The following is a 19,334-nucleotide window of genomic DNA, read 5'->3' as shown; positions in this document are numbered from 1 at the left end:
ATGCCTTACAACTCTAGTTTTAGGTCATCTATGTTACATGGTGTGAAAATTATGAAATCTCCCTTTGTGGTTTCGAAGAGCTGTATCTTAGTGTGAAGTTGTGCATAGTTTTCTCATGGATATTCAGATCATTATGACAAGGGAAGGTAGAAAATAACCTGTTTTCAATGATCAAGGCAGTGAATGATTACCACTTAGCTTCAAGTCCTCCAAAGGGGGAAAAAAAAGAAACAAAACTAAACATCAAATTCTTCATGTATTGCAAGAGTTTAAAGCACATCAGTGACTCATGCAGAATAAGCCAACAAAATTCATTAATTAATTTTAATTAAAATACCCCCTATGCATGTATTGGTAAACTCTTCCTTGTTTACCAAACACTAAAGCATACGCTGCCAGTTTTTAATCTGGAAGAAGCAGACCTGCTTTCCCTGGCATTCTTTATAGAGTAGGAGGTTATTTGAAAAATATCAAAATATTAACAAGGAAACCTTAAAATATAAATAGTAATTTAAATTTTTCTGATCATTTTCCAGTGATATTAAGTAATCTGAGAAGAGTTCCACTGAGTAAGGAAAGTTTATCCTCTTTTCACAAATACATTGAAGAATAGGTTCAAAAGCTTTATGTTATTAAGCTGTGTTATGTATACCCATATGCATGGGTTTAAAAAATGCCGAAGTTTGCTCACCTTATAATAATAGGTGATCATCTCTACTACATCACTCAAAATCCGGCAAATAAAAACACTTGGATACATTCTTCAATATTTTCTCTATAAAAGGTAACAAACTTTCTGAGACACGGATGTCTTCTCAGTGAATTTAAATCCACAATCAATAAACCTTAGATATATTGATAAGACCTGATGAATTTGGTACTTCATATCTATTTTGATGTTAAGAAAATTATGCTATTAACTGATACCTAGTCTATGACTCTCAGTGTTTGCTAAACCTAGATCACTAGACAACCAATGTTGGGGATCAATCCTCAATTGTGCCAGTTATCTTTTATCTGATTTCCTGCCCCCATGGTGTAGTGATCAGCAATATGGACTCTAAATTCAATAATCTTTTGTCTGATCCATGACAAATGAAAAAAGCCTAACTCCAACTGCTAGATATAGAAATATATGCTTGAAGTCACAAAAGAACTGTCAAAACCATCTGCATTTCTAAACAACTCAAGAAAAACACTTTGCTGACTATGGTTGTGTCACACTTGAAACATTTCATTTTCTCAATGAACTAACTTCAATATTAGCCTGACAAAGTTATATGGAAAGGTGAAGATAAACCAATGAATAGTTATACGTGTGTGTGTTTGGGATCTAATAAAAAGAACCTGCTGAAATAAGTAAACAACGGCTCATCACTTCCCAAGCTATTGGATTCAAATTCTGGGAAAATAGGTTTTCAAATGTATGGGAATAATGAAAGTTTGAATATTGTTTAAGGTAGTAATAATTTTGAATCTTTCTTGAATTTTCCATATTTGAAAATTATTTATTACATTTATATAATTCTGCTTGGAGGGTCTACAAAGTGACTTTCATCAAATGGGGTGTAAAATTTTATGTTACAGGAAGATGATTGTAGAAAAAGCTTTCAAACACATTTTAAAATAAGCATTAGCAAATCTTAATAATTAAATATTTTAAGCATCTACCGTGCATTGTAAACATCCAGTACAACATGGTTGTCTAAGGTTTATATAGTAATAACCATATCCATATTGTTTCTCATTTTTAGCTCAGAATTGATAATCTGCAGGTATCTATTATAAGAACATATTAGAATTTATTATCAGACTGTAAGTGTTCACTGTAAATCATTTCTAAAGACCTCAACTGCTTTTATTATTCCACATTTAAAAATAAATCATCAAAATTTTTATGGAAATATGATGCTGGCCAATATCTGACCATGCTTAATGAGAAAGCACTAATTCATAATTCAAATAATGTAACACTCACAAGCATATTTCAGAAATTAGTGCTAATTAAAACTGAAGGACATTATGTGCATGGTGAATGAGTGGTATCACAGAAAATAGCTCCTAGAAAGATATTTCCTCTACTAATTCTTAATTAGCCAGTAATACACATCAAATCTCTCTCTCTCTCTCTCTCTCTCTCTCTCTCTCTCTCTCTCTCTCTCTCTCTCATATCTATCTATCTATCTATCTCTGCCTCTCTTCCTCTCTCTCAAATAACTTGCTTGCTGTATAGTGAAGTACAGTCAGTTTCATTAATTCAAAGGTGACTTTCTAAATCCAACTCAAATTCAGAAGCTCGCTTTTATGATTTCCTAATACTTAATGGGGATTTTAAACTCCACCTTTTAATTTTTAGGTTAATTGTAACCCAGGGGACACTAGTTACCTTTTGACACTCCCCCAAATTACTTGTTAACTGAAAGACACAGACTCAAACTGAAGTCAAGAGGGTCAGGAGAAAAAGCAGTAGCTTCAGGACAAGGAAGATAGGAAAGGTTGCTGGTAAAGTCACTTAGCAAAGCTATTTAACCAGAGGGCATTATGTCAATTTTAAAGCCCCAGAAGTGTTCCTGACAGGTTTTGCAATCCTTCCCAGAAGTGAAACATCATTTTTACATCTTGAGTATACATAACTCTTCATTAAAACAGAGCAGATGACTCCAAAGCAGGACAAGTCAAAACCAAGAATTTTTCTTCTTAGCCTTTTAGGTGTATAGAGAAATGATAATTTTCCAAGTCATCTCTTAAAAAGAAAGTCTTATAATTCCTCAGATCTAGATATACTAAGAGTTTGAAGAGAGAACACAGTGATCCAAGTGATGATGAGCAGCAATATTTTACTACCACAAGAAAGACAGATTCCTGGTGTCTTAAGGATGTGGAAGATGAAGGAAGAGAGAAATGACAGTTAAAATCCACTAAATAAAATTTTAAAACCTTTACTAAGCTATAGTTTATATGCAATTCATTCATGTAAAATGGTGATTGTTTTGAAGATGATTCCAATGTGCATAAACCGTGGAGATGTTTTCCTACATGTGAACATACTAAGGTCTACTGAATTTGTGGCTCATTTACATTAATAATTGTATGTTGTAATAACTATATCAATAAAAGTGCCATTAAAATACAGAAATAAATAAGCTTAGTTCTGGATTGCTTGGGGTGGGGGGTTGAATTTAGCTCCTTGTACCTTGGATAATGCTTTACACAACTTTGCTATCTTTCAGTTTATTCAGATGTAAAGTAGAAAGATAAAGGCACATATTCACTTGCAATTATTGTACACATCAAATGTAATCACACACGAAAATTACAAGGGTATATTGAAACACTGTAAGTACACAATATAGACTATTTTCTCTTCCTATTTTGTTTTAATCCCATCTTTATTGGGATATAATTCTCATAAAAAATTGACACTTAAAAGTGCATAATTAAATGACTTTTATTATTCTCCCAGATCTTTGGAACTATTGCTAGTTTTGAATTTTAATACTACTCATTAGTCATTGCCCTTTTCCTTTTCCCTCTAATCGTAACTACTAATCTATATTATGTTTCTAGGAAGTTAGTTATTCTAGGTGTTTCATAGGATGGAATCACACAATATTTTGTCTTTTGTCTGTGGTATTTTTCAATTAGATAATTATGTTTTTAGGTTTTCTTTTCTAGTTGTAGCATTGAAACTAAGGCTCTCTTTTTTATGGCTAAATATTTCTCTAATAAAATGAATATGTTGTGGCTTTACACTTTGAGTTTTATTACCAATGCTGCCATGAACATATCTATGGACATGTTTTTAGTTTTGTATATACATAATATGAACTGAATCACTGGGTCATATATTAACTATCTTTATTTGTTTATGAGAAACTGAAAAGTTGTTTTTCTTTTCTTTTCTTCCTTTTTTTTCTTTTTTGGAATTTTTGAGACAGTGTTTCTTTGTATAACAGGGCTGGCTGTCAAGAAACTGGCTCTGTAGACCAGGCTGGTCTGGTCTCAAACTCACAGAAATCCACCTGCTTTTAATCTCAGCATAGGTGACGCGAGACAGGTGGACCTCTGTGAGTTTGAGGCCAACCTGGTCTAGAGAGCAAGTTCCAGGAGAGACAGGACAGTTATAGAGTGAAACCCTGTATGTCTGTGCTATAGGACGATTCACGAGCTGCACAGGGCCTGGAGATTGAAACTCAAGAGATGTGGGTCATCCGTGAAGAGAAAATGGCAAATGCTGTTTATTCAAGCTTAGAGAAAACCTTATATACCCTAACTGCTGCACGATGGAAATCCTCCCAGGCAGGTAGGAAATTCCCGGGGCAAGCTGGAATAAACAACTCCCTTATAGCTAACCACCAGCAGGGGCAGAGGGAGCACAAGAACAAACAAGAAGTTTTGCTGGAAATTGCAACAAGGTGGTTTGCCAGAAACTGCAAGCTAGCCATAATATGAGCCCAGGGAGGAGGGGTAGACCTGTGGGCCTTACAAAACCCTGTCTTGAGGCACACATACATACATACACAAACACACACATATTTAAAACTTATATACATATATAATATAATGTATACTATATATATTATTGTCCTAGGAGGTGGTGACATACACTTTTAATAACAGCATTCAGGAGGCAAAGGCAGGCAGATCTCTGTAAGTTCGAGGTAAGTATATATAGAGCTAGTTCCAGGACAACCAGGGCTACACAGAGATACACTGTCTCAAATTTAAAAAAAAAGGAAAACAAAAAAACCTGTTTTTTCATGGACCACACTATTGAACACTTTTTGCCGCAATGTACAAGGGTATTCAACAACTCTAATCCTTACTGTCACTGTTATTCTTTTTTCTTGCAGCCATACTAGTGAATGTAACATGCCATTCTTTGCTTTGGTTTTTATTTTCTTGATGGCTAATGATATTGATCTTATTTGCTTACTGGTCACTTAGGTGCCTTCTTTAGAGAACATTTGCCCCTTTTATCTTATTTATTTTTTGAATTATTTTTTTGCAATCATTATTCATGTAATTTGCCCACTACTCTTATACAGTTTACAAATATTTTCTCTCATTCTATGGGTTGCTATTACTTCCTTGATATTGTCTAACTGCTTTCCCTTCTTCATTTATTATTAATTAGAGAAAGCAAAAAACAAACTCTCATTAGAAATATCAATGTAATGACACTTATTCATAATTTCTAGAGTCTTCTCGGTGTCTCTAATGCAGACAACACAACCGATTACTCTAGACTGTGACAGCTGGAGAGGTACAAAATCTTAAAAGTGACAGCAGAAACAGCACCAAATGTCAGCTAGAAAGCAAGATCTCAGGGGACTTCTAATGTGCTGCTGAAAATAACCAATGAAGCTAACAAACCATGGTTAGGGAGATGAACAAAAATCACAGGAAGACTAGAAAATCCAAATAAATAAGGTCAAATAGCGACTGTACCAAATGGCTCTTCAAATGGCTGCTTTTTGCAACACTTTACTTTTTATCGTTCCATAAATTAAAAGAAATGTAGAAAATGAGAACATATAATTAAAGTGGAATGCTGTCCTTTTCAATTAGCGAAGTAATTGGATGCAGTGAAGAAATTTAATGTATTTGATTTTAACTGAAGACACACATCCTGGGAGGAGACCACCCCAACACCGAAACCTCTCATACTCTCTTGCAGGAGCAGCCAGAACGCCCCACCTAGTGCTGCACAATTAAAAAGCCAATTAAATGAAATGACTTTATTTTTTTCTATTTTAACTTTTTATATTTTGAGAATTTTATATACGAGTACAGCATAACAATTCTTATAATGTGCAAAGAACATTTTGTTCATTATTCATATGAGGGTTGGCAATCTTACAATATTTTTTAAATTGCTCCACTGTAATGGATATATGTCTCAAATAAAGCAGATAATATAACCTCAACTCCTTTGTCTACCAGCACCAAGTACTCTTTGAGACTGAGTATCATTATGTAAGCCAGGTTGTCCTGGAACTTGCAATTCTCTTATCCTCCTGAGTGATGTGTTTATAGGTGTGCCTCACTACACCTATCTTTTAAGTACTTTAAAAAGAACAAATGTTTCAGGCTTTTCCAGAAACAAACAACGAAAACAAAAACAGAAGCAAAGAAATGTTTATTCCCTCATGGTGTTAATATTTTTTTTAGCATTCTTGTGTTTTGCTGAGGTTTGATCGACAAAACTGTGCATATTCAAAGTGCATGTATAATGATTCTGGTGCTTTGATACATATGCTTATTGTGAGAGGAAAACTAATATCAAGATAATTCACATATCCAATATTTGACCTATTTACCTATAAGTTGAAAATTTAAGGTAGTATTTTTTACAGAATTTCTAAGACTACATGTCAAAATGACAGTAGGTTACTGTGGAAATATTAGAAAATAATGCATCAGCTTTTACTCTGGCCTAGTTTTCTTACACCCTTGGCTATTGGTAAATGTGCAATGACACTTGGAAAATACTTTTTGTATCTATTGATTAGTTTTTTTCTGAGATGTTTCAATTTCCTTCTTTTCACTTTGCTGGCATATCTTTAAAAAATTCTTCACTTAACCAGAAAGATAAGAATAAATATTTTAAAGACTAAATTGAATTACTATACTTGCAGCGATTTTTGAATTTTGAGGAAAAAAACTGACTGGATTAAAAACTGAATCCTCCCACTCCTCCACTGCAGTTTCAAGTTTCCAATCTTCAGACTACCAAGAAAAAGAAATGGAGCCCCAGTGGTAATGGTTGTAAAGCAGAGTTTATCTTGTGACTAGCCTAGAATTTCAGCTCTACAAATCTTTGTTTCAATAACTCTTTTGTTGCCTGATGCATATGCCTGAGTGTAGATGGAAATTTATCTCTTACCAAGTCCCACAACCATTTAGTCCTGAAGAAACACCCAAAGACTTCTATAAATTATAAACTGGTTCGTCTATTAGCTCAGGTTTATTATTAACTAGCTCTTAAAACTTAAATTAACCCATAATTCTTTATCTATGTTTAGCCATGTGGCTTTGTACTTTTTCTCAGTAAGGCATTTTACATCTTGTGTCCTCTGTGTCTGGCTTGTCACTGACTCTTCTTCCCAGAATTTGCGTAGTCTGATTGACCCATCTATACTTCTTGCCTGGCTTCTGGCCAATCAGCGTTTTATTAATCTGAAACCAGTGACAAATCGTTACAGTGTATAAGAGCATTATTTTACAATACCTGAGTTCTATAAAATACTACTTTTTTGGAAACGTGTAAAATATTTATATCTTAGTGCTGAGCAGTGCCTATAACAGATGATGCTATGTTTACAAAAAATGCTGTTAATGGATGTAAATATGATTTCTATTTCATCAGATAAAAATTTGAAGCTGAGAGAAGTTTAGAAATTCATCCAACTTTTCAAGGCTAATAAATAAAGGTAGAATTTCACCCAGACTTTCTGACTCCACCATTTATGCTTTAATTGTTGTGTTATATTACTACTTCAATTTAAAAACTTCCTGTCGCTTCAAAAAGAGTTAAAGTTGTGAATGACATTAAATTATATGAGCTCTTTGGTTTTAAAATGGCCACATTTCTTCCGTGAAGTGTCTAAATTAATTTCAGATCAATTGTAGTATAGGACAAAACTCAACAAAAACTCCTATACCACCAGTAGCTATAATCTTATGCTGAAAGATTAAAAAAAACACATTTTAAGAAAGATGCATATTAGATACTCCAAATTTGGAATTATGTTGAAGACATGTTCATTTATTGGCTTATTTTGTTCAATAAATTTTGTTCACTATCCCATGTATAGTGAAGTCACAGCAAATCTATCAACTAAATGTGAATTGTGCTTTCTGTGCTGCGTTTTAACTCGTCATCTGTGTTCAGTCCTCTATCTAGCTTCATTTTCTCAATCTTTACTGATAACAATATTTCCCTGTAATTAGGGAAACCTAGTTGACATTTACTCAGAAATCCCTTTGTTCATTGGAAGAGAATTTCGGAGTCAAGGATACGTTCACATATTATACCTATTCTTTCCCGCTATCCAGGCTATGTTGCAACTTATAATGGCAAAGAAAAGCATCCACCCAATAGAATGAGTCTAATTTCTCTCACATACCATATTTTATCCTTGATTTTGCATCCCTACTACATTTTAAGTCTTCCATACCTGTACTTCTTTGAACTAATCATTCCAGAAATTTCAGAAATATATATTCTGATTCACAAAATCTTTAAATCCATTTGAGTATCATGACTATCATATCATATCAAATCCATTCAAGTATCATATCGCAGATGATATTTTAGTATCCTAGTTAAATATTTTTTCACTTTAATATGTCTTTATCACAGTATGCTTACTTCTATTACTGATTATTCTTGGAGTTCATTTGTCTTCCTTACCCAATGAAAATAAATAGGATAGAAATTCTGTTTTGCCTATACATATCTAGGACATAACAGATACTCAGCAATGTTTGAAACAACTAACTCTATTTATATTTCTGTATGCTTTCTTAATTCATCAACTTTCCTCTTTTCTAGAATCTAATACATTATCAACTTTCACAGTTTTATTGATTTTCATTGGAAAAAGTTTTGGTAGTGGTACTCTACAACAGGACAGTAAGAAACTTCACAGAAACTCTTGTTGCTGTAATATAGTGGCATCTCTGTTGTGACATCAAATGTTTCTCTGTGGATATCAAAATATTCCCCAGTAGAGGCAAAATTACACTCTATTGAGAATCACTGTTGCAGTGCAACAAACACTTGTCCTGATTTCTTTGTATATTTCACCCTTGCCTTTCCGGCACCTTTCAATATGATTTCACATACTATGGCAAGTTTTCCCTTCTCTTCGGATTAGATTTAAAGTCCCTGGTACATTTTCTTGTAGCATTTGTAAGTATCCTTCATTGTGCTACTATTTTAATTTTACAGTCCTCTTTCCTCTGTCTCTTCACTTTCCATAAAGGAAGAGATTGAGTTTGGTTGAGTCCTATTTTTTTATGTTCTAAATGACATATAGCAGGTGCTTAGAGTATGTCTCTCTGTGTGTACGTGTGTGTGTGTTTTGTATAAACGCACACCTTTATATGTGAGTGACAATGTATTTGGGGGACTGAGGTTGACATCACATGTCTACTATTATTTTTCACATGAGATTTTGAAACAAAATCTCTCAACTCAGTGAACCTGGAGCTCAGAGACTTGCCAAGAATAGCAGGTCAGAGATATTTAGGAATGCTCTGTGGATCTCTGCAGCACTAGAATTACAGGCCACCATGCACAGCCTTTTAAGTGGTGGCTGAGGATCTGAATTTAGATTTTTGTATATAGAAGTCCTTGACTGACTGAGCTTTCTCCCCATCAGTTTAGAAATGCTTCCTAAATTAATAAATAATATCCACCTGTTAAATTTCCTTTTCTACTATTTCTAATAATCACCAAATGTCTATAGAAACTTCTATATGTGACCCAAACTTAGGTTAGGATTGGGGAAAAAGTGAATATCTTATTAGTTGAATCAGTAACTACACAGAGGCTGGCATATGATAGTCACGTTTCTTAAAATACACATATGCTGACTAAGCAGTCTTTATAAAATTTATTAAGCAAGTAAAATATCCTACTGGACATTTAATTGGTGATAAATAGAAAGAATTTAAAGCTAATATTCAGTTAAGCAAAAAATGTGATGAAGTTGAAACTTTAGCCCCAAGACAAATATCATTTTTTATTTGAGAGATATATTTAGCTGTGTACCAGAATATTAGTAGGTCAGAAAGTTCCAGATGTTTAGCTAGTTTTTTTAAAAGTCTATAAATGGTTAACCAATTTAGATTTTTCCAAATAACCAAATATTTAGATATTGATTAGAAAAAACTTTAAATGTACAACTTGAAGGTCAAAGAGAACCACAAAAATTGAGTTTCTTTCAGAGTCTGGTTCAAGCAGTTTTGTTTCTTTATTCAATTTTAGCTTTTGATGTCTTAAAGTGAGTCCAATTTTAAGACTTCAAATTGCCAGGGAAGATATCAGAGACTAGAAAGGAGACACATGGAGGAGGGGAGGGTACCATTTTTCTGTACACTGCCTTTCTTGATATGACCCTTACAAGAGAAATCTGAAAGGAAAATGTGTGAGACTCAAGTTAAGTGGCAAGTGAAATTATTGTGTTTAGGGCAAGCATAATATGCGTGCCATGACGGAAATATACAAAATGCATCACCATAAAAACATGTTTGGTGTGTTCTACATGTAGTCATAAGGCTTTGGAAAAATACAGTTATTTTCTTCTCCAGTGCCCGTCACTTTTAAAATTGTGAAAATTTCATTTCCAGGAAAAATACTTCTACAAACATCATGACATCTATATGAGGAAATATATATTCATATATGTTTATATTAACATGCAACATTATTACTGGCCTTTATTGATTATTCAAAAAAAGAAAATTATATTATATTCACAACCATTAAACCTACTAAAACTCTAGAATAGTTATTACCCCACATTTACAAAAAGTAAAGTTAGGTTCATTGAATTTAGGCAACTTGAAGGATAATTTGCAACTAGTAAGTAGCTGGGCTTTTAGATTTAATTACATGTTCACCCTTAACTTATTTTTTAGACAAGATAAGAAACGAGAAACTTTAAGAATACCCACATCATTAGATACTTCTTTTGTAACAATTACCAATTTATCATCCTGACTACATCCCTCCCCTACTTCAACTTCCATGTTCAAATTTGGAATTCCTCAAGGACAGAACTCCCTTCAATGTTTCTATATTCCTGATAGTTACTATAGTGATTGATACCCACTAGATATTCAATCTATGCTTTGTGAATAAAGAAAATTGTATTTTTATTTTAGAAAGGCGCTTATTTAGCCTTGACTAGCCTGGAACTCGCAGTGTAGACCAGGCTCGGGTCAAACTCAGAGATCAACCTGCAACTGTTTCCTAAAAGTTGGTTCTAAAGGCAGTAACCAACACACTCAACATGAAAAGACATTGTTGTTAATGGAAATTCAATAAAACCACTTGAAGATGCCCATTCCACCCATTTTACCCCTATCCATGAAATGATATGCCACATTCCAAAATGGAAGTGATCAGTCTAACTAGGCTGTTTAGAGACATAAGGCAGTATGGAATTAAAAACTTTATCCATAATCAGGTGGTCCTATTGTGTCTCACCTGGGAAATCAATATTGAAGGAAGCATGTATGTATTTTAGAGTATTGTTCTTAATCTTGAAAATCACGAACAAACTTTTTTATACAGTTATTAGTAGCTCAAAATACTAGACTCCTCCTATCATCCTGCTTCTTAGATATCCAACTTGACTTATTATGATTAGCTTTTACAATTTCTGTCTTTTGTGCCACATATAGTATCACGATCACACATTATCTTAATAATATTTAAGTGCAACACTTCCCCTACTGTTTAGTATTTATATAGGTTGATGAATTTCAAAAGTAAAAACAATTATTTGCCACAATTCTTACCTCAAGCAGGCAGCATTTATCACAAAATATTATGATGATTTGTTAATTTCAATTCCAAATTCCTATACTGGACATCAAAACTAATGAAAATAAAAGCTAATTTTAAGAAAGACCTTCTTAGAAGAGTAGTATATAAGAATGATTTAATTAAGTAATATGAAAAGATTTGAAAAAGTATTATTTCCTTGTGATGAGAATGATAACACTGAATGTCTTGAGATAATGTATCTTGCTTCTGTGAAGAGATAAATTAAGTTAAATTGAAACATTTGTTCCAGTAACAGACTAATCAAACCCTTTTTTAATTAAAAGAGAGAGGAGTAGGAAGGAGGAAAAAGGTACAATAGAGAGGAAGGAAGTCATAAAGGAGAAGAGAAGCAAAGTAAAAGAAGGAAATTAATGAAGAGCTATTGTACAGCGGGTGTTTAAAAACCCACAGAAAAAAAATCTCATGGCTCTTCTTTACATCTAAGATTGTCATTATGCTCCCTCGGAGTTTTCAGAAGTAATAGCTAGCCCTGCATGCACACTGCTGAATTCCAATAATGCTTCTTAGGCATTTAGGGATGAGAAGAAGGGCGAATTTGTAGCAAGAATGGCAGCATTCTGATATCTAAATACTAGCACATCAAAATCAGCATGTTTAAATGAGTGACTCTGTGTATCATTTTGTGATGTGACAAACACGTATACATGCTGCCATTTTTCAAAATGCTTTTGCGATTCTTTGTTGATAATAATCTATAAGGTTTTTTTTTTATTGCTTTTGACAATGATCATTACTGCGCTGGTGTTTTTGTTTTCTAAATTTTTTGAGTCAGGATTTTTCTGTGTATCTTTGGCTATCGTGGAACTCACTGCGTAGACTACTCTGGTGTTTTAGACCAAAGATCATTTTAGATAGGTCAAATGGGTATACACGACATACATAATTCCAAGTAAAATTTGATTGTTCTCTGAAATCAAACCGAACCTCAATAAAAACAAAAATACACCAGAATAAGATTTAATAATTCCCAAAGTCCAAAAACAATAGCCAGAAATGTATCTAACAAAGTTATTAGCAAATATAGTATTGGGATTAGTGTACAGCCTAAGAAATTGCTACTAAAGACAAACTATTTATTTGTATGCATATATTCATGTAAGGTAATATTGCAATATACGTATATTTTATTTCCATTGAAGAAAATAGAAAACGTGCAAAAAGGTATATATTCTGAAGCAGATGAATGTAAAGTACAGTGCGAAGGTTACTAGGGCTACTTTATTTTACATGTCCTATTTTTAATAATAACAAAACAATATTTATATCAATATATACAGATATAATATTCTATAGATAGCCATGAGTATGTATTGCTTTCACAGTAACAGGGGAGGGAAAAGATATTAAGAACAGAAGAAAGAGAACGGATGGAGAGGGGAAAAAGTACAGTATTCAGGTAGCTAATACTGTACTGTCAGATCTTTTATAATTGTAAATAGATTTTCTACATTAAAACATTAACAAGTCATCTTGTTTCCATGTAAAATTCTGTGTTATAAAGATCCTTTTATGGTGTATAAAAAAGAAGCAGTAGAATTACATTATAAAAAAGTGTAAGCACTGTGACAGCTGTTAAATTAAGTGAAGTGAGATTGCCTTGGCAAAGGAAAGACATATGAAATCTGTTTAATATTATCAGATTTTATTGATCAATCTGTGAACAATTAAAAATAAACAAATATCCTTTAATAGAACAGAAAACTTTAGATTTAAAATTAAGATATATCTGATCTTCACAAAGATATGAGTTTGTATAGTGGAAGATTAATATCAGTGGCAATTTGAAGGTTTTTCAAGAAGAAACCTTATAGAATCATCCAAAAGCAAGACACAGAGAGTGTTATTTCAGTGTAGATAATTTTCTTCACTATATAACAGAATCTATCTGAAAGTAGCAAAATGAATATTTCCAAGAAGTATTCCACTCATAAAGTAGATTGAAAATAGTAGAAAGACAAACAAAGCCCAAAATTTTAGCAGGCAATTATAATATTTAAAGTATTAAAATGTAACAGAAATATGAACAAAGCACATAGTCAATTAACATAAATTGCAAAAGTTTTAAATCTCATTTATAATTGAAAGCACAATTAGAAGTTGAAATGTGAAGTTGGTTTTTATTTATCATGCTGAGAAGATTGAGGTTTCATAATATCCAATAGTAACATCTTTAAGTGAAGTCAAGAAATTAAATTGCTCTATCTATTACATATTTATTAAAACCTAAAATGTATATTCTTTTTTCTAGAAAATTTTATGAATAAGAATTTATCCTCCAGATACTTTTTGTACTTTCCTGTAAGCAGATATCAAAGAATGTCCATGCAGCAGTTTTGCAAGAACTTGAAAGAACAAATTCCTCAGGAGAGAAATGTTTAAATAGATCTTGATGTATCCACATAAAGGAACACTAGATAGCTACTTAAAAGAATGGTAAAAAAAAAATGGATTTATGCTGATACAGGAAGATTCTGAAAACATTGTTGGGTGTTGAAAATAAAAAATCAAGAGACAGTGAGGTGTTGTGAAAAGGCATGAAATATTGACAGTGGCTACTAATAGGTAACCTGAAAGGACAGTGTGATTCTAGATCAGGTGAGGGATGAAAAGAGAAAAATGTAATATATTCTTTTCAACATTATGTGAATCTTTCCCTGTGTATTTATTAACCTTAGTTATATATGTTTCCTACATTACCATTAGTATATTTAACATGCACAGTCGTAACATTTTCACATATCAATATAATTGTGTTGTTACTATCATAAAATGAAAAAATCATTTTCATCATCTGAGGAAGAAAAAATATACCCATTACCCATTAGCACTCATTTCTCATTTCCTGTTTTCATCCCAGACTTCTACTCCAAGTTACAAAATAATTAATTTTTAATCTTCGGGTACAGTTAGATTTTCTAACTTACTATTTTTGAAAATTTATAACTAAAATCATCAGTTTTATCATGAACAATATACTTTGAAGTATTACAATTTTATTAAATTAGGCTAATTAATTATGTATTAGATAATTGACTTGCATTGTTTCTCATATTGTGATGAAAACAATTTACATTCAGTTTCTTGACATCTTTAAAAAATACAAAATATTGTTTATGATAATCATCATATGCGATTATGCAATAACAGGCCTTTCAATTTGTACTTCTACACTGACTTTAACATTTGCATAATCTCTTCCCAAACTACCTGAACTGCTTCAGCCATTAGTAACAACAGTTGTAACTCTCGCTTTATAGCAGAACAAATTCTCACATTCTGTATAGAATGAAAGCAATAGAGATTTACTGTTTTGTGTCTAGCTTATTTATATTCTTGACACATTACATAAATGGTGTAATATAAGATGTTGTCATCGTAAGTGGATTCTTTCGCTGAAAATAATGTTTTCAACTTTAACTCATGCTACAGAATGCATCAGAGCTTCTCATTATGGCTCCTATTCATATATACATATACATGCATACTATATATAAATAATAACATATTTTGTTTATCTATTTAACAGTTCCTGGACTTTTATTCACATCTACTTTTGCACTAGAAAAAATAGTGATATTATGAGCATCTAATCACATATTCATGAATTACTTTTCAAAGAGTAGTTTAAGTTTGAAAATTAATATAATTGGTACAACAATTATAATGTTTGCTCAGGAAATATACATATAAGAATGCTGCAGCTAAAAAATAGAACTTTTTAAATAACAAGTCACTGCACAACATTACTTTCAGTATGGAAATTCTGAAGAAGATTTAGATAGGAAATAAGTTTCAACATATTAGTTCTTTTGAAAATTTTTAGTTATCAGTTTTGTTTTTATTATAAGATCATTATTTCACTCCATAAAACAAAGGGGAATTTATATTTTAAATCCAGTTTAAAATAAAATGTCTATTCTCATGTATCTTTTGCTTTAACTTATATTTTCTTCATTCTTTGAAATTTCATGCATGGAATGTAACCTGACAATATAACCCTCCTAAGTTTCCATAGTACTCTGCCATGACATCCAATTCTTTCTTTCATTGTCTTTTTTTTTGGATATAATTCACTGAGTCCAATTAGTGCTGTTCATATGCTCATGGGTGTGGAGTGAGTCAATGAGGCATGAATACAAACCCAGTGAAAAATGGGGGGGTCTTTTCTCAGCAGCCATTAACTCCCAACAGGGCTTCAACTAGAAGTGGGGCCTCAAGAACCTCTCCCAGCTGGGAAAAACTGGCTTGATCATACACAGGACTTATCTAGGTGACAGTTTTTCTCAGTTCATGTATATAACAGGCTTAGCCCATCCAGAAGATGGCATTGCACAACACTCTTCCTTGTCCTCTGTCTCTTACACTCTTTATATACTCTGTGGTGGTTTGAATGAGAATGAGTCCCATAGACTTATATACTTGAGTATTTGGGTCCCAGGTAGTGGAAATATTTCAGGAAAGATTAGGAGGCATGGCGTTGTTGGAGGAGGTGTCTCACTGAGGGTGGGCTTGAGGGTGGGCTTGAGGTTTCAAAAGACTACTCCATTTAAGTTTCTCTCTCTCTCTCTCTCTCTCTCTCTCTCTCTCTCTCTCTCTCTCTCTCTGCCTCTTGCTTGTGGATCAGCATGTCTGCGTGTCTGTTGCTATACTCCTTACCATGACCATCATGGCCTCACTTTCTGAAACTTATATCAAGCCCACAATTAAATGTTTTCTTATCCCACAATTAAATGTTTTCTTCTATAAGTTACCTTGGTATCTCTTTATAGCAAGATAAAAGACACCATTTCTTCCTCAAAAACCATTTACTTTCACTATAAAGTACTGGTAACAATATTACATTATTCCAAGGCTTCACAGGTCAAGTTTTACCTTTTTCTTTTCCATTCATGTCCCTAGTGGGCAATCTGAAATCTGAAAAATTGGGACCTGAATAATATAGCACACTTTCACTATATAAACATATGATGATTCCTGTATGTGTAAACTTGGCTATGTTTTAGTGTTCATTTTCAGCTCAAACATCAGTCTAGAAGGTGCTGTGGGGAAATATTTTAGGTGGTATTTTAGGTGGACTCTCTGAACATGGCGGACAATGAGAGCTGATGAGAGGCCAAGGACAATGGCACGGGGTTTTGATCCTACTTCATGTTCTGGCTTTGTGGGAGCCTAGACAGTTTGGATGTTCACCTTCCTAGACCTGGATGGAGGGGGGAGGACCTTAGACTTTCCACAGGGCAGGGAACCCTGACTGCTCTTGGGGCTGGAGAGGGAGGAGAAGAGGAGTGGGGGGAGGGGAGAGGGGCGAGAGGAGGGGGAGGGAAATGGGAAACAGGGAGTAGGCGGAAAATTTTTTTCAATAAAAAAAATAAATAAATTTAAGCCAGTAGATATTAAATAAAGCTCATTATCCTCTATAATGTGGGTAAGCTTCATCCAGGCAGTTGATAGCCTTAAGAAAATGACTTAGATCTCGAAGGGAAGCATTTTTGCTGATAGACTACCTTCAGACTCATGATGTAACATTCACATTCTCCGTGGTTCTTTGCAAGGCTGCCATGAAGATTACTAGCCTCACAACGGCATAATCCAATTTATTAAGAGTCTCACCACCATTCTATCTCTATGACTTTTTACCATATTCTAGATACTTATACTGACACACAGATAGGTAGGGTTTATACTGGCTCTTTATGATGACAAATCTTCACACTTAATTTTACCAGATTTCCAATCACCTGATGACACACTCTGGGTATATCTATGACAGTTTTTAAAGGAATGTTTATATGAGGAGGAATGACTATCTCTGAAAGAGAACGGCACCTTACTGGAGTAGTAGAATAAATAAAAATGGAAAAGGTGGCTGCCAGTAAGCAGTAGTACCTATCTCTCCCCACTTCTCAACTTAGGATGCAATGTGCCTGTTTGGCTCATGGGCCTGTAATATCCATTGCTCACTGTGATCAACTATAACACTCAGGCCATTCCTTCCTTAAGTAGTTTCTTGTCAGTTATTTGGTAAAACTGCAATAAAGTCAAGTAATAAACTCTGTTTATCAGGAGAACCCCAACTAAAAGAGAATCAGTGCCTGTTGGGATTGGGGAATGCTTCTCAGGTCATTGCTGCCAAATATAACCATTATAGAGCTGAAATAATTGACAAGAGTTTAAGGGATATATATGAATATGTAAACAGATCACAATGGAATATAGCAATCTAAGGATCATTTAGGATGGTAATTTGTAATAAAAATTTTTTAAAGCATGAAGGAATATGGTTATGAAAAGATTTCTAAATCAGTGAGCTTCGGAAAGTTGAAGGCGAAAGTAAAATTATAAAATTATCATTTTAAACATATACAATGTGTTGAAAAACATCCAGTTTCCTATGTTCCTTAAACTACTTTATAGTATAATTATATGGTTCCTGGAGGCTAGTTATAATTGAATTATAGGGTGTCTTATTCACAGCCTAGCTGGAGAAAAAAATTGCTCAGCTTTGCTTTGCGGTTCTCTAAACACCAGCTAGAATACTCATGAGGCAGCTTATAAGTCAATTATAACTCCCCTCTGGGAACCATATAATTATATATAAAAGACCTAAGCCATCATATGTTCTCCAATTATTTTTTGTTATGAAAGGATTTGTCTAAAATCTTATACTAAATTTGAATAGGTACGAGTCAGTTTGAACCTCAAGATTTACCCAGATACTAAGATAATAAAGCATATTCACACAGGGATAAGAAAATAGGACTAAATTTATTTACCCGAAAAAATGTAAAATATGTATACATTTCTCTGAACACACACATGTGTACATGCACACATCTATCCATTAACGCATATGCGTATATACAAGCACTACTCTCCAGATGAGTGGACTCAATAAACTGCATACAAAAATATTCTAAAAATGGCAGCTCCATTTTAAATAAAATTTGGGGATATTATTTTCTAAAGAACAGAATGGCAAATATTTACATTTTGTCAAGTATCAGTGATCTAAAGATGGTGAAGAGAGAAGGGAATAGAAGAGGAGGAGAAAGGGAGAAGGGGAGGAGGTAGGAAAACTTGAGGGAACGGGATAGTCGAGATGGGGTAAGGACAGAGATGGAGAGAAATGAAAGAAATATCTTGATTGTGGGAGTCACTATGGGGCTGGCAAGAAACTGGGCAATAGAGAAATTCTCAGGAATCCACAAGAATGACCCCAGCTAAAACCCTCAGCATTAGTGGAGAGGGTGCCTGAATTGACCTTGCCCTGTAGTCAGATTGATGACTCTCTAAAAAATATCACCATAAAACCTTCATCCAGCAACTGATGGGAGCAGATGCAGAGATTCACAGCGGAGCCCTGGGTTGAGCTCTCTAAGTCCAGTCAAAGAGTGGTAGGAGTAAGAATACAAGTAAAAGGGTCAAGACCATAATGGGGATAACATTGAAGCAGCTTAACTGAGTTAATAGGAGTCCATTGGCTCTGACCTGACAGCAGGGAGCCAGCACAGGACCAAACTATGAATGTAGTGACTGTTGTATGGCTGGGGCAGACTGGGGGCCACTGGCAGTGAGACTAGGATTTATCCCTACTGCTTGTACTGGCTTTTGGAACTCATTCACTTTGTGGGGGATACCTTGCTCAGCCTTGATATAGTGGGGAGGGCCTTGGTCCTGCCTCAAACAATGTACTAGACTTTGTTGACTTCCCATGGGAAGCATTAGCCTCTCTGAGGAGTGGATAGGG

At 33.8% G+C, this 19,334-nt stretch overlaps 1 protein-coding gene across 1 annotated transcript in view; it reads right to left on the bottom strand.

Annotated features, from left to right (window-relative positions):
• Tenm1 (teneurin transmembrane protein 1) overlaps positions 1-19,334 on the bottom strand; it is an 836,340-nt gene that overhangs the window by 669,088 nt on the left and 147,918 nt on the right. The window lies entirely within an intron of this gene.

This window comes from Chionomys nivalis, chromosome X, assembly GCF_950005125.1.
Source record: "Chionomys nivalis chromosome X, mChiNiv1.1, whole genome shotgun sequence".
Lineage (NCBI taxonomy): Eukaryota > Metazoa > Chordata > Mammalia > Rodentia > Cricetidae > Chionomys > Chionomys nivalis.
The sequence above is the reverse complement of the archived record's forward strand: the minus strand, read 5'-3'. Positions and strand labels throughout refer to the sequence as shown.